Source organism: Callospermophilus lateralis, unplaced genomic scaffold, assembly GCF_048772815.1.
Source record: "Callospermophilus lateralis isolate mCalLat2 unplaced genomic scaffold, mCalLat2.hap1 Scaffold_142, whole genome shotgun sequence".
Lineage (NCBI taxonomy): Eukaryota > Metazoa > Chordata > Mammalia > Rodentia > Sciuridae > Callospermophilus > Callospermophilus lateralis.
Window position 1 is genome coordinate 2989709 of NW_027512569.1, and position 16146 is coordinate 3005854.

The window sequence follows — 16146 nt, forward strand, 5'->3', positions numbered from 1 at the left end:
ACTCCCACAATGGCACCTCCTTCCCCCAAGTAGGTCTGTGACCATCTGGAGTGTCCTCTGAATGGTGGGCCATACTATGATCCCCAGAAATGGCCTGTCCTCTCTCAGATCTGGTTTCCTTGGCCAACTCTGTGAAGTTGTCAGGATAAAGTGGTAAGCCACTGCCTGCTTTCTCAGAAAAGGTCCGACTTCAGAGCTTTCCTGGCTTTTGGCCATCCTCCAATCAGTAGTTACCAAGAAAGACTCACTCTGTCCTTGGTAAATCCTAACAAGTGAGCCCACTGAGACTGGGACTGGGACTGGGACTGCCTCTGGGTGCCTGGCTTCTTGGAAACCAAGTTCAGAGAGTTCCATCACCAAGAAAATGAGGTTTGCCACTTTCTTTGGAACTGAATGAGGTCACTGCCTTGGCAACCACTTTGTCCCAACAGTTGCTTCCAAGGGTCCCATGAGATGGAGTCAGCCCCTACTTATTGTGACAATTTCACAAGTTAGAATGGTATATCAACCATTGGCTCCCGGGAACAGCTCTCCACACAGGCCTGGTTCGGTCCATTTTCTCTAAAATAAGAATAGAGAGGCTGATTCAGACACATCCCTCATCCAGACCAGGTTGTTTGCCATGGAAGATGAATTTTGCTCTCTCAGGTCCTACATACATACCTACAACTTCTCCAGGTATCATTTCTGCATGGACATTTGAGGTTCTCATCAGGTGGAAAGTCCACTACTTTCCTGTATTGTAAGAACCACTCTGTCCCTGCTCTTCTGTAAAATGAGATTGAGGGAACAGTGTATGTTTAGGGATAGTAACAGGTTTGTTTTGGGTTAGTAATCATTTCCTGCGATATTTACAAGTATACAGAGGTAAAATATAAGTATGAAAACAGAAATCTCGGTATGATTTGAAGCCCAGAAGGGCATTGCGCCCTTGATTGGGATACTTAGATTTGAATTATGTTCTGCAAAGATGTCTCAGATAACACGATATACAATGGCATAGAACCTTTTACCTTGAATGATTGAATGTAGAAGAGAACATCCAATCAAAAAGGGATAGTCAGTAGGATTAGGAAGATATTCCGTAGGTTTAAGAAGAAGAGTGAATATACGATTTGGAACAAAAGGTCTTTAGCAATAGGGTTTCGGTTAGAGAGTGAATGTAAATGTCAGGACATATGAAGAGTCACTCAGTATGATGAACTGGGGAAAATATGTAGCAACGCAAATATCAATAGAGGCATTACAAAATCAGGCAAAGTATAATGTGAGTGACTGGATTAGACACTTTCAACAGGGTTGAGTTTGAATACATAATCTTAGGAAGAAACAAATATGTAGTCACCAATTGAATTGACATTTGAGAGCAAAAGGCAACCTATACATGGATGTTTTTAGTAATCTATGTTCACTTTCCATTTAGGCTTTGATACAGTCATAACTATGACCTTTACATTTTTTTCCAGAATATTCCTGTGATAAAATGTATATGTAGATCAGGTGACATGAGTATTTCTTCCACCATTTCTAGGAGCAATATATTCAAGATGTAAAATTAGTATTAGGGGTACAAAGAGGTGTACCCTGTGTCTATAAATATAGAGATAAAGCATGAATAGACCATACTGTGAATAAATAATAAAACTTGTTCCAACTTTAAGTAATGGATTGAGCTGATATCTGAATATATACAGGAAATCTTATATTGATATACAATCATTCATTCCAACCAGTAATACATCTAATGGTAATATTAGCGTTATGGTGTATCGTGAAGAATTTGTGAGTTTTGCTTCAAAAATGTTTTTGGAAATCGAAAATAATGTGTTTTGAAAGAAGTCTCATGAAAAAAACAGTCAAGAAACCTGGAGGAATACATGTGTTCTGACGCAGGAAGTGATTAAAAGTGAAGCAAATGCCTATAAATTTGTGAATTTTTGAATAAAATATATATCCTACGATGTGCAACATCTGTAGGATAAAACACTGTACCTCAGATGATTGAATGTAAAAGAGAACATCCAGTCAAAAAGTGGTAGTCAGGAGGATTAGGAAGTTAGTAAGTTTAGGAAGAAAAGTGAGTCTAGGAGTTGGACCAAGACTTATTTAGTAATAGGATTTTCGTTAGAGAGTGAATGTAAATGTCAGCAAATCTGAAGAATCAGTCACTATGATGAACTGGGCAAAATATGTAGGAAAATAGATATCAATAGTGACATTAGGAAATCAGGCAAAGTATAAAGTGAGTGATAGGTTTAGACATTTTCAACAGGGTTGAGGTTGAATATATAATCTTAGGATGAAACAGATATGTACTCACCAATAGGATTGACATTTAAGAGCCTTAGGCATCCTGGACAGGGATGTTTTTAGTAATTTATACTCACATTCAATTTAGGAGTTGGTACAGACATAAGTGTGATGTTTGCATTTTTTTTTCCAAAATATTACTGTGATAAAATATATATGTAGTTCTGGTGACATGAGTATTTATTCTACCATTAAGGGGAGCTATATTTTGAAAACTCATTAAATAGTATTGGGGATAAAAATAGGTGTACGCTGTTTCTATGAATATAGAGATGATGCATGAATAGTCCATACTGTGAATAAATAATATAACTGGTATCAAATTTGGAAATTGGAATAAATTGATATCTGAAAATATACAGGAAATCTTACATTGATATACAATCATTCATTCCATCCAATTATACATCTAATGGTAATGTAAGTGTTATGGTTTATCATAAAGAGAGTGTGAGTTTTGCTTCAAAAAGATTATGGAAATCAAAAATAATGCGTTAGGAAGAACTATCATGAAAAAACCAGTCAAAAAAAAAAAAGGAGGAATACGTGTGATCTTAAGCAGGAAGTGATTGAAAGTGTACCAAATGCATTTAAATTTGTGAAATGTGGATGAAATCTATTTTCTAAGATGTCCATAAACTGAAGAAATAGTAATGTACCAGTGTTCAATAAAAATGAACATCAAAATGCACAACATTTCCCATAGGAATCTACTTGTATTGATGTTAACCTGGGTCAGTTACTGTAGAAACATAAGGATTTGTATGCACCCTTCACTGAAGTGAGTTTTCAGTACTAGAAAACAAATATGTATTTGAGGTGGATGAATATATCTGAAAATAATCTTGTGAAATTTGATTATAAAACCACATACATGAACATGAATGAATTTAGGGAGTGTATAATAAGAGACATATATTTCATATTTTGAAAAATCTAGAGAGTGTAGATTTTTCACAAAACACATACAGAGATATAAAAAAGTAGCAATATATATGACAATCGAAATTTATCATGAAATACATATCATACACAGATCCAAAAATATTTATTTTACTGAATATGGATTTATGTATAATGTTGTTCAACTAGGAAGCTCACCCATTGGTCGAATTTTCAGTTCCAACAGCGTTTAGGAGGAGTGATCTCTTCTCACAATTTGTATCTGCCACGTCAGCCACCTCACAAGAATGTACGTGTGGTACCAGGTAGGATTCTATATGTGCATATAAAAATACATGTGCTGAATAGGCAACAGATAAGGGGAGACAGGAATTCACATAATTGATACCTTTCAAAACACATGAAGAACTATTTCAATTAATAATTGACCAGATTTATAACACCTACACTTTATCATACAAAAGGCAAGTCCAACTATACACCATGCCTCCTCTGAACTGCTTGTATTTCTATTCTGTTTGGGTTATTTTTCTCCATCATATTAGGATTAGTAGTCAGAGTCTAGTAGGGTGTGGGTTAGTGTCAGGATTTCAGTAATTCGAATGGAAAATAGGAAAATGAATCCATTGTGTATGCAAATATGTGCTACAAAAAATCTTCCCAGTCTCATTCAGAACAATGCCTTGACATTACCTTCACCCCAAGTAAGACACAATTAGAGGAGAAGAATTAGTAAATCTGTGAATACATATCTGGAATGGAAAATGCTCAGGAGACCCCAACCTTGGGGGTTGTAAAGGACTTTTCAAAAGTAAGGGACAGGATGAACACTCCACAATCATGCAACTCTGCTGGCCTAAATACTTCTTGAGGAACTGCCTCTGAGGTTGGGCACTTGAACTACATGTTGTTCTCAGGAGATTTACTGTCCTTTGTAGTGATACCATCAAAGATGGGTCTGCATTTATGTGACCTGGAGGACTTGGTTCCTTATTCTCCAAAGAACATGAGCCAGCAGTGCTGTATTCTCTCTTTGTAGGTAATCTGTGGCCACTGGGGTGCTAAGGGTCTCTCTGTCTTGACTGTGAAGCCAATTGGTCATCCTACAATTGTCGTGGTGTTTCTTGCTTCTGTACTGGGGTTTTTGTATTTGCTTCATGAAATACAAAGAGTTCAACTGGGACACAGAGCAGGAGGGAGTTCTGTCATGTGTGGAGGGTTAGGGTCTTCAGGAGAATTCACCAACCAGGCTTCTACCCCACATAGCTTGCCCCCTTGTCCATAACAAACTGATTCTGAACATTGCCCTGAAACCTCTCCATATAACAAGATGCCTTTACATATAAGGGTCTGCTGGCTGCAACACGTCAGCCAAAAGCCACTCGGAAGTCAATGGCAGATCCACATGGCCCCACCACAGATGTTTTATCACACACCTGCACACCACAACTCTGGGCCCACTTCTCATCAGCAGGCTCCAACTTACTGGCATCTCTCTTCTACACAAATTTCATGAAACAGAGTCAGTCAAGGCACTGTCTGGTACATTCATGATCAGCAAGAAGACATCCAAAGTTTCTCTAGTGACACTTGGTCATGGGAATTTCAAAAATTTCATGGTATTTATTAAGCCATGTTTCAAGGATGAAGTTTGTGGCACTGTGGGTTTCAATTCATTCAGGAACCATTAAATGTTGAGGAAGCTCATTTCAATGAAAGCTCTACAGAACTCTCACAGGTAAGGCTTCCCAAAGAGTGGCCAAAAGACACATATATTTCATATGTTTAAAAATCTGGACACTGTATATATATATATATATATATATATATATATATATATATATATACATACACACACACACACACACACACACACACACACATACACAGAGACATTAAAAACTAGCAATATATATACCAATCAAAATTCATCGTGGAATATATATCATCCACGTATCCAAAAATATTCATTTTACTGAACATGGATTTATGTATAAAGTTGTTCAACTAGGAAGCCCATCCATAAGTTGAATTTTCAGTTCCAACAGCGTTTAGGAGGAGTGATCTCTTCTCACAATTTGTATCTGACATGTCAGCCACCTCACAAGAAAGTACGTGTGATACAAGGTACGATTTTATACGTGCATATAAAAATACATGTACTGAATAGGATACAGAGAAATGGGGGAGAAAGGAATTCACATATTTGATAAATTTAAAAACACATGGAGAACTCTTTAAACAAAAAATTGACTAGATTTATAACTCCTACGCTATATAATGGAAAAGGCAAGTCCAAATGTACACCATGCCTCCTCTGATTTTCTTGTATTTCTATTCTGTTTGGGTTATTATTCTCCATCATGTTAGGAATAGTAGTCAGAGTCTAGTAGGGTATGGTATAGTGTCAGGGATTGAGTATTTTCAATGAAAAATTGGAAAATGAATCCAATGTGTATACAAATATGTGCTACACAAAAATCTTTCCACTCTCATCGAGAACAATGCCTTGACATTACCTTCGCCCCAAATACGACATTTAGAGGAGATGAGTTAGAAAATCTGTGAATACATATCAGGAATTGAATATGCTCAGGAGTTAAGAAACTTGGAGGTGGAAGAGGAGTTTCCAAAAGTAAGTGACATGGTAAACACTCCACAAACATGAAGCTCTGCTGGCCTAAAAACTTCTGGAGAAAATGCCTCTGAGATTGGGCACTTGAAATATATGTGGTTGTCAGGAGCTTTAGCTTCCTTTGTAGTAAGACCATCAAAGATGTGTCTTCATCTATGTGACCTGGAGGACATGGTATCTTATTTTCCAATGAACATGAGGCTGCAGTGCTGAAATCTCTCTTTGTAGGTCTACTGTGGCCACTGGGTTCTAAGTGTCTCCTCGTGTGGACTGTGAACCCATTTGCTCATCCTCCAATTTTTGTGGTTTTTCTTGCTGCTGCACTGGGAGTTCGGTATTTGCTTCACGAAATACAAGGAGTTCAACTGGGACACAGTGCTGGAGGGCGTTCTGTCACGTGTGGTGGGACAGGGCCTGTAGGATTATGCACCAACCAGGCTTATGTCCAACATAGCTTGCCCCCTTCACCAAAGCAACCTGATTCTGAAATTGCCCTGAAACCTATCCATACAACATGATGCCTTTACATATAAGGGTCTGCTGACTGCACAATGTCAGTCACAAGCCATTTGGAAGCCAATGGTAGATCCACATGAAACCACCCCAGCTGTTTTATCTCACACCTGCCCACCTTTGCTCTAGGCCCACTATTCATCAGGCTCCAACTAACTGGCATCTCTGATCTACACCATTTTCGTGAAACCCGGTCAATCAAGGCAGTGTCTGGCACACTCATGATCAGCAACAGGATATCCAGTGGTTCTCCTGTGCCACCTGGTCATGGGAATTTCAAAAATTTTATGGTATATATGGAGCCATTTTTCAAGAATGAAGTTGGAGGCACTGAGTGTTTCAATTATTTCAATAACCATTAAAAGGTGAGGAAGCTATTTTCAATGAAATCTCTGGAGGACTCTCACAGCCAAGGCTTCCCAAAGAGTGGCCAAAATGTCACATGAAGCCAGACACATTGAGGTCTACAATGTGAGTCCATGTGTGTTTTGACTCTCAACTATGGCTGCCAAATCTTTCACAATAAAATCATGTGATATTTTGGCTGAGATTCCCAGTGCTCTGTGGAAAGCCACCCAGGGCCTAGATCTCAGTTTCCAAGGGCGAATCTTATGCGTGGCCTCCTAATATGCCAACACAATTCATGGCAATACTTCTTTGAGGTCAATTCAAGAACTCAGTCTTTATGGGGAATCACACCAGAGTTCAAGCCCAGGTGGACCCAGTCATCTCTTCCTACCACCACACAAATGACCACAATTAAAAACAAAAAAACTCCCACATTGCCCTCATCTTCTTATATATGGACACTCATCATAACCTAGGGCTGGAGGTTTCCATGAGGGGTGCAGCCCAAGGCAGTGTCCAAAATAAGCTCCCGTGCCCCTCATTTGCCTAATGTCATGGTGGCCTGGACATGCTTCCTGTGAAGCAGGAGTGATCAAATAGGCCTGCCATTAATACTGCTCCACTTCTCCAATTTGAGGCCTACTGACTGTGCGTTTTGGATTCTGTATGTGAATTAATGTCATGAGAGAACCCAAGCAACTATGAGCTAGCCTCTGTAGGATTTTAAGAATTCACTTGACCCAAAGGATCTCTATTCTCACTTAATTGAGATCAGAAACCTTACAGAGGAAGTCAAGAGACTCTATCCACAATGACTGTTCTTTTAGCCATTTTGGTTTTGGATGCACACATAGCAGGAGTTGGCCATCCATAAGGCAAGCGGCAGTCCATTCATAAATTTGGTAGGATGAATGCTGGGTAGCTTTCTCATAGACAGGACACATCCACCGATGCATTATCTTTTCTAATGTCTACAACCACGGACAGTGAGTTACAGACATAGAAACACTCACCTTGTCAAAAGACTTACTAGAAATAGTTCACTCCAAACCAAACAAACCGCCTTTCCTACCTATTCTCAGAACATGAGATAAAACCACAAACTCATACCCAAACCCACAAAGGCACCTCCTTCCCACAAGTAGGTCTGTGACTATCCGGAGTGTCCTCTGACTGGAGGGCCATACAATGTTCCTCCAAAATAGCCTGTCCTGTCTCAGATCTTGTGTCTTTGGCCAACTCTCTGAAGTTGTCAGGAGTCAGCGGTGAGGCACTACCTTCTTTCTCAGGAAAAGCCCCTCTTCAGAGCTTTTCTGCCATTTCGACATCCTAACATCAGTATTTAGAAAGAAAGAATGACCCTGTCCTCAGGAAATCCAAAAAGTGAGAACACTGGGACTGGGACTAGGACTGGCACTGTTTAACTGGCTTCCTGGATCAAAAGATCAGAGAGTTCCATCACCAAGGAAGTGAGGTGAGGTCACTTCCTTCAGGAACAGAATGAGTTCACTGCCTTGGCAACCATTTTGTCTTAACAGTTGCTTCCAAGGGTCCCATGAGATGGAGGCTGCCCCTGGTTCCTGTGACACATTCACAAGTTAGAATGGTATATCAACCATAGGCACCTGGGAACAACTCTCCACACAGGTCTCATTTGGTCCATCTTCTCTACATTAAGAATAGAGACGCTGATTCAGACACAACCCTTCATCCTGACCAGGTTGTTCGCCATGGAAGATGACTTTTTCTCAATCAGGTCCTTCAAAGCTGCCGACATCTTCTTAGGGATCATTTTTGCATGGATCTTTGAGGTTCTCAGCAGGTGGAAGATCCCCTACATTCCTGGATTGTAAGACCAACTCTGTCCCTGCTCTTCTGTAAAGATAGATTGAGGTAACAGTGTATGGTTAGGGTTGATAACATGTTCGATTTGGGTTAGGAATCATCCTGCTGCATGAATAATGGTATTGGGGGATGCCACCGAGGACTCGAGAAATCGAGGAACATTTGTCTTTTCGACTCAGTGATATTTTGTTTCAGATTCGGTATTGCCAGCTCATAGGGTTTTGCCTGCTATGCAGTCCTGGTCTCAGTTTTGGACGTCCTTTGCCTGTCTTTATTGTCTTGTCTTGTCTGTGTTGTGTGTTGTTGCCTTCACTGTTTGTGTATCTTTCAATATGAGACAGAGCAGTTCAATGTCTCTGTCCCTGACCCTTGATCACTGGACCAAGGTTCGCTTAAGGGCTCAGAATCTTTCTTTTTCAGTAAAACTCCAGACTTGCCAGACTGTCTGTGCCTCAGAATGTTTCACCTTTCAAGTCGGATTGCCCCTAGAAGCATCTTTCTACTTCCCACTAATTTAAAAAGTCAGAGATATTGTCTTTTAGCTGCGCATACATAGCCATCCTCATCAACAGCCATGTATCTTAACTTTGCAGGACCTCTGCAAGTCTCCTCCTCCATGGGTGAAGCCTTTCCTTGTCCCTTTCCCTGCTCGTACTTCTACCCCCATGATCTCTCAAACCCTCTGCTCCTCCTCTTCCACCACCCTCTGTTCTCCCTGAGTCACAAGATTTGACTCTACTGGACTCTCATCCCCCTCCTTATACCCTGCGCTCATCCCCCAACCACCAACCCCCTCTAAGTGATTCCCCTGCAGCTGACTCAGCCTCTCCACCATTGAAGGAAACTAAGCTGGCCCTACGCCCTCCAGATAACTCCCCCACAGCACACACAGCCCCACCTCCCCAGGAGGAAGCTGGCCCAGCTAAGGGAACTCGCTGGCTTCGAATGATTGAAAACCCTGGAACTCCCGTGATGCTCCCCCTATGTCCCTATGGACCATTGCTTGACGAAGGCCATGGGGGAAAAATGCAAGCCGACAAATATTGGTCTTTCTCCTCTTCAGACCTATATAACTGGAAAAATAACAATCCCTTTTTTTCCGAGGACCCCACCCGGCTCACAGGTCTGGTTGAGTCATTGATGTTTTCACACCTGAATACTTGGGATGACTGTCAACAATTCCTAGACACTCTCTTTATGACAGAGGAACAAAAGAGAATTCTCCTGGAAGCTAGAAAAAAATCCTCAGGCCAGATCGGAGACCAACACATCTTCCCAACTTAATCAAAGCTGGTTTTCCCTTGAAACAACCCAAATGGGACACCAACACCTTTGAAGTTAGAATGCATCTGTCCACTTATGGCCAGGTTCTAATAGTGGGCATCTGAGTGTCCGCTAGGCAACCAACTAATTTGGCCAAGGTAAGAGAGATTATTCAAAGGCCTGATGAATCTCCCTCTATGTTTCTAGAGAGAATTAGGGAGGCATATAGGAGATATACTCCTTTCGATGCTCAGGCAGAGGATCAAAAGGCATCTGTCAGGATGGCCTCTATTGGGCAAGCTGCCCTGGATATTAAAAGAAAGTTACAATGCTTAGATGGATTACAAGATATGACTTTGAGAGACTTAGTTACAGAAGACAAGAAAGTATACCTTAAGAGAGAAACTGAGAAAGACAAGGGAGCAAAGATAGGATAAAAGAAACAAAAGACAGACTAAGGCGTTGACTAAGGTCCTGGTCACAACAACAGAAGGGCCAGAAATTAAGAAACAGGGAGAAATGAAGGGATACCTGGTCCCATGCCAGAGGCCACCCCTGGCCTCAGAACAATGTGCCTACTGTAAAAAAAAAGGACACTGGGCCAAAGAGTGCCCTAGAAAAAGAAAGCCACGCCAGTCAGCCATTCTGACTCTGGAGGATGACTAAGAAAGTCGCGGCTCAGATCCCCTCCCTGAGTTCAGGGCAACTTTTGAAGTGGAGGGAACCCCAGTAAACTTTGAAGTGGATACAGGGGAAATATACTCACCCCTAAGACCACTTTGGGCCCTCTATCAAATAAAAGGTCTCTAGTTCAAGGGGCTAATGGCAGTAAATATCTGGCTTGGACAACTAAGAGGATCATGGACCTGGGGAAAGAAAAAATCCATCACTCCTTCCTAGTAATCCCAGAATGCCTGGCCCCATTGATGGGCAGAGATCTGCTCACCAAGCTCTGGGCCAAAATAACTTTTAACCCTGAAGGCCCCCAAGTGGAATTTCTAAATCTTTCCGTAAAAACTCCTATAATCACAGCTCTAACTATGTCAGTAGAAAATGCACATCAACTCACTCACCTTGGTTAAAAGAAACTGCAGGTATTTCTGAAGTATCAAGAACAGAGTTTTCCACTAACTGACTCACAGCAAAAAGAAATAGCTGAATGGGTAAAAAAAAGCCTGTCGAGTCCATCAAATGGTTAATGCTTACCCTTCCAATCTTCCTGCAGGAAAGCACCTATGGAGGATCCAGACCAGGACAATTCTGGGAAGTTGACTTTACTGAAATTAAGCCAGCAAGATATGGACATAAATATCTCCTAGTCTTTGTAGATAAATTTTTAGGATGGATTGAATCCTTCCCCCATAAAAAAGAAAAGAAAAAAAAAGAAACAGCGCAAAAGGTGGTCAAGAAGATCCTGGAAGATATTTTTCAAAGACACAGCCTGCCTAAGGTAATACGGTCTGATAATGCACCGGCGTTCGTGGCTCAGGTAAGTCAGGGGTTAGCCAGGAACCTGGGGATTAATTGAAAGTTATATTGTGCTAACAGACCCCAGAGTTCAGGACAGGTAGAAAGAATGAATAGAAGCATTAAAGAGGCCTTAAATAAATTAAGCTTAGAGACCAGCATAAAAGATTGGACTATGCTCCTGCCATATACAATGTTTCATGCAAGAAATACTCCCTCTGTTTTTTTGAGTAACCTCATCCCCTGTGAAATTCTCTAGGGTGCCTCTCCTCCAGTAAGTGACCTAAGCCCAACTCTAAGACCTAACGATCCCTTCCATACCCCCTTGCTTGACAGACTTAAACTCCTGAAAGAACTCAGTGATACCTGTGGAAACAGCTGGCCACTGCCTACCAAACTGGGCACGAGGGGACTCCACATCGATATCAAGTAAGAGACTTCATCTACCTAAGACGATATCAGGTGTCATCCCTGGAACCCTGCTGGAAAGGACAATACCAGTTGCTACTTATAACATCTACAGTGGTAAAAGTAGACAGAATCACTTCCTGGATGCATGCCTCTCATCTCAAGCCTGCGCCCTGTCCACACTCTGGTTAGAAACTGGAAAAAACTGGTAACACTTTCAAATTGCATATTCACTATGTGGATAAGGCTATAGAATCTCCCCTTGGCAACAAGTAGTCCTAACCCTCATCAGCCCGTGCAGCAGCGATGGCTGATCACAAATTCTACTGGAAAAGATGTATAATCTATCTTGCATACAGCCCCCTTATGTACCTGGTGACCATCACTTTACCCAGACATTTGTCAGCTGGCTATAGGTCTTTCCTATTGGGATATTCCCGATGAAGAGGATTCCACTAAAATTTCATTAAATCCCTTCCGTACCATTGATAATGGAAACAAATATTATGGATGTAGGGACACACGAGCCAGATGCAGGTTGGCTAGCCTAGATTACTATGTTTGCCCGACCGACCATCAAAGCCACAAACAGCCATGAGTGTGTGGGGGAAAAGCCAACTTCTTCTGTAAGTAATGGGGATGTGATCATACAGGGGCTGCCTGATGGAACCCAAACTCCTCATCATATTCAGTGCACAGCATTGGCCATATTACGAATTAGATAACAAAAACCAATGGCTCCCAGAGGGGACTCTAGATCCTCAAATTCTGCATGACCTTTTTAACATCTGCAAGTGCTCAAAAGGGTAAAAGGAGATTCCCCTATGTGGAGGCCTTTTCCCTCCTTCACTCACATCCTGAACTCTGCTTATCCAATAGATCCTCACCTTCAGCCTTCTCCTCCAGAGTCTCTGCTGTCACTCCCACCTCAGAAACCTGATTTCTTCCCTCCAATTAATAGATCAAAAACCCAAACCTTCGCTGGTTCTCAGACCATTGCCCCCTTGCTGAGGTAGCAGGTACTGAAGTACCCCTCCACCCACTCACTCCTCTCTTCTCCTGTCAGTGCCCACACCGGGTCCCACCAGGTCCTTTTTCCAGCTAACCCAAAGCTCAAACCAGCTGACGAGAGTTCTCAGACCCCTATTCAAGATGTAATAAAAATGGCCTTTAAAGTTGCTTTGTCATCACTGAAAACAGTCTACTAAGAATTTAAAGTCCCTCACATGCGTTTTGGGATACTCACTCCCGTCTTCCCCTCTGCTCTACCTGTTCTACTGCTCAAGTTTTTGTTGCTAGGAAAATCCCAAACCACTTCTCCCATTATTCTTTTACATCCCTCCTTCCTCATTCTCAGATCCTCGGAGCTGCTCTCAGACCCACCTTCCCTGTCTTCCCCCTCTGTACCAGGCCCACTGAAAACTCTTAACTGACCTTCTCCAGAAGTCTTCACCATGGCTGAGTTTTGGACTTTCATGAAAAGAGTCCCTGTAAAAGAGTTCAATGTAGTTAAACTTCCTCTTTTCATATTGCCCTGTTCTGCTTGGCCACTGGCTAAAAAAATCAGCAATCCTTAGCTAGACACCCTCTTTCTAGTTTTTCACAAAAATATGTGAAAAAAGCCTTGGCCCTTGACCTGGGGCTTCACAGAGATGGCTACATTTCTAAGTTAAAGAAGTTAGCAACTAGGCTCCGTGGTAACAGCTGGCAGGGGGAAAATAAGAAAGGGAAGAAAAAGCTCTTACCCTCCCAGGTGTCCTTGAAAAGTTAACTTGCCCAGAACTGAGGAAAAAAACAGAAACAAAAACTGCTTTTTTCAACTTCTGCAGACTGTGAACTTCTGAGCCCCTTCCCTTAAATGTTGGGTACAAAATTCTGAAACTACCTCAACTTGGGTTTCAGAGGATTACTTGATTACAACAGAATCAATGCCCTCTGAATCCGGTTGCAACCAAATAGGACTGTTTCCCTGTCTTCACTGCTATCTTAGGTGCCTTGCCTTGTCTGTCCCTACTACAGCATAATTCTATATACTTAAACATTGCTTATGTTTTCATGAAATGGTCTACAGATGTGATTAATTGTGTAATGGTGAAGATGTTTCCCAGAGTGCTCTATCACGACACAGGTTCATTTGAAGATAAAATAGGGGGGCATACAACCCTGTTAAACTGAAAATATATATCCCTCCCTTTAGCCATCCTATTAGGAATAGGAATTGCTGCACTGGTGGGCACGGGAACTACTGCCTTTGTCCATGGGACTCAACAAATGACAAAAATATGACAGCAATAGACCAAAACGAAGATATTAGAAACCTCCATCAGAGTTTTGCATGAATCTTTAACCTCTCTCTCTGAAGTTGTTTTTCAGAACACTCGAGGGTTGGACGTGCTCTTCATGAGAGAAGGGGGCCTTTGTGCTCCATTGAGGGAAGAATGTTGTTTGTATGCCGAGCATACTGGAGTTGTAATAAAATGTATGAGTAAATTAAAAAGACGTCTTGAAGAGCATCAACAATAGAGAGAGGCCCAAAAAGGGTGGTTTGAGTCTTGGTTCACACAGTCCCCCTGGTTAACTACGTTTTTATCAACCCTGGCCGGTCAAATAATAATCCTCATATTATTGCTAACTATAAAACCCTGTTTTCTCAACCGTGTAATTTCTTTTCTCCAGGCTCAAATTGGACGAGTTAAACTTAAGGTAATACCCCACTAGCAGACATAGCATGTGACACCCCCAATGATCATTTTTATGATTAAAAGTAGCCAGAAGAAGAATTGGGGAATAAAAGGTTAATAAAATAGGTACTTGTCACTTTCTGTTTTTCTGTATGCTTAACAAAACACTGTTGAAATCTTGAGAAATACTTGCAAATCTTGTTCCCAGTATGTGCTGTCCCCAACTGCCAAACTGCAGAATGTGCTCCCTGACCCAGTTCCACGCAAATCGCCCACTCGCCTTGATCCATCAATAAACTTCCCTCCCTGCCCTCTCCAGGTAAAGTATATAAGCTCTACTTAAGCTATTCTCAGGGCTGTCTGCTCTATTCAAGTGAGCTCTAAGCACCAGCATGCTGGACAGTCAATAAACTTTTGCTGTTGCATGAGATAGTCTATTGGTGGTCTCCTCCTGCGAAGCTCGCCTGACATTTACTAGGATGATTGAATGTAGAAGAGAACATCCAGTCAAATAGGGATAGTTGATAGAATTAGGAAGATAGTACTTTTAGGAAGAAGTGTGAGTATAGGATTTGGAACAAAAGTTCTTTAGCTATAGGGTTTCGATTAGAGAGTGAATGTTAATGTCTGCACAGGTGAAGAGTCGGTCACAATGATGAACGGGGGAAAATATGTAGGAAAGCAGATATAAATAGAGATATTAGAAAATCAGGCAAAGTATAAAGTGAGTGATAGGATTAGACATTTTGAACAGGGTTGAGTTTGAATATATAATCTTAGGAAGAAACCAATATGTAGTCAACAATCGGATTGATATTTGAGAGCATTAGGCAAATTTCAGGTGGATGAATATTTCTGAGAATAATCTTGTGAATAGTTGATTATAAATCCACATACATGATCATGAACATATTTAGGGAGTGTACATAAGACACATATATTTCATATTTTGAAAAATCTGGAGAGTACACAAGACAAAAAAAGTAGCAATGTGTATGTCAATCAAAATTCATCATAAAATATATATCATCCACAGATCTAAAAATATTCATTTTACTGAACATGGATTTATGTAAAATGTTGTTCAACTAGGAATCTCACCCATAGTTTGAATATTCAATACCAACAGGGTTAAGTAGGAGTGATCTCGTCTCACAATTTGTATCTGCCAATTCAGCCAAATCACAAGAATGTACATGTGGTACCAAGTAGGATTCTATATGTGCATATAAATATACACATGCTGAATAGGCTACAGAAAAAGGGAGACAGGAATTCACATATTTGTTAAATTTAAAAATACATGGAGAACTATTTCAACAATCAATTGACTAGATCTATAACTCCTACTCTGTATCATGCAGAAGGCAAGTCCAACTATACAACATGCCTCCTCTGAACTGCTTGTATATCTATTCTGTTTGGGTTATTTTTCTCCATCATATTAGGATTAGTAGTCAGAGTCTGGTAGGGTATGGGTTAGTGTCAGAGATTCAGTATTTTGAATGGAAAATAGGAATTTGAATCCAATGTGTATGCAAACATATGCTACATAAAAATCTTCCGACTCTCATCCAGAACAATGCCTTGACATTACCTTCGCCTCAAGTAAGACACAATTAGAGGAGAAGAGTTAAAAAAATCTGTGAATACCTCTCTGGAATGGAAAATGCTCCAGATTTCACACCATTGGAGCTGGTAGAGGAGTTTCTAAATGTAATGGACAGAGTAAACACTCCACAAACATGGAGCTCTGCTGGTCTAAAGTTTTTT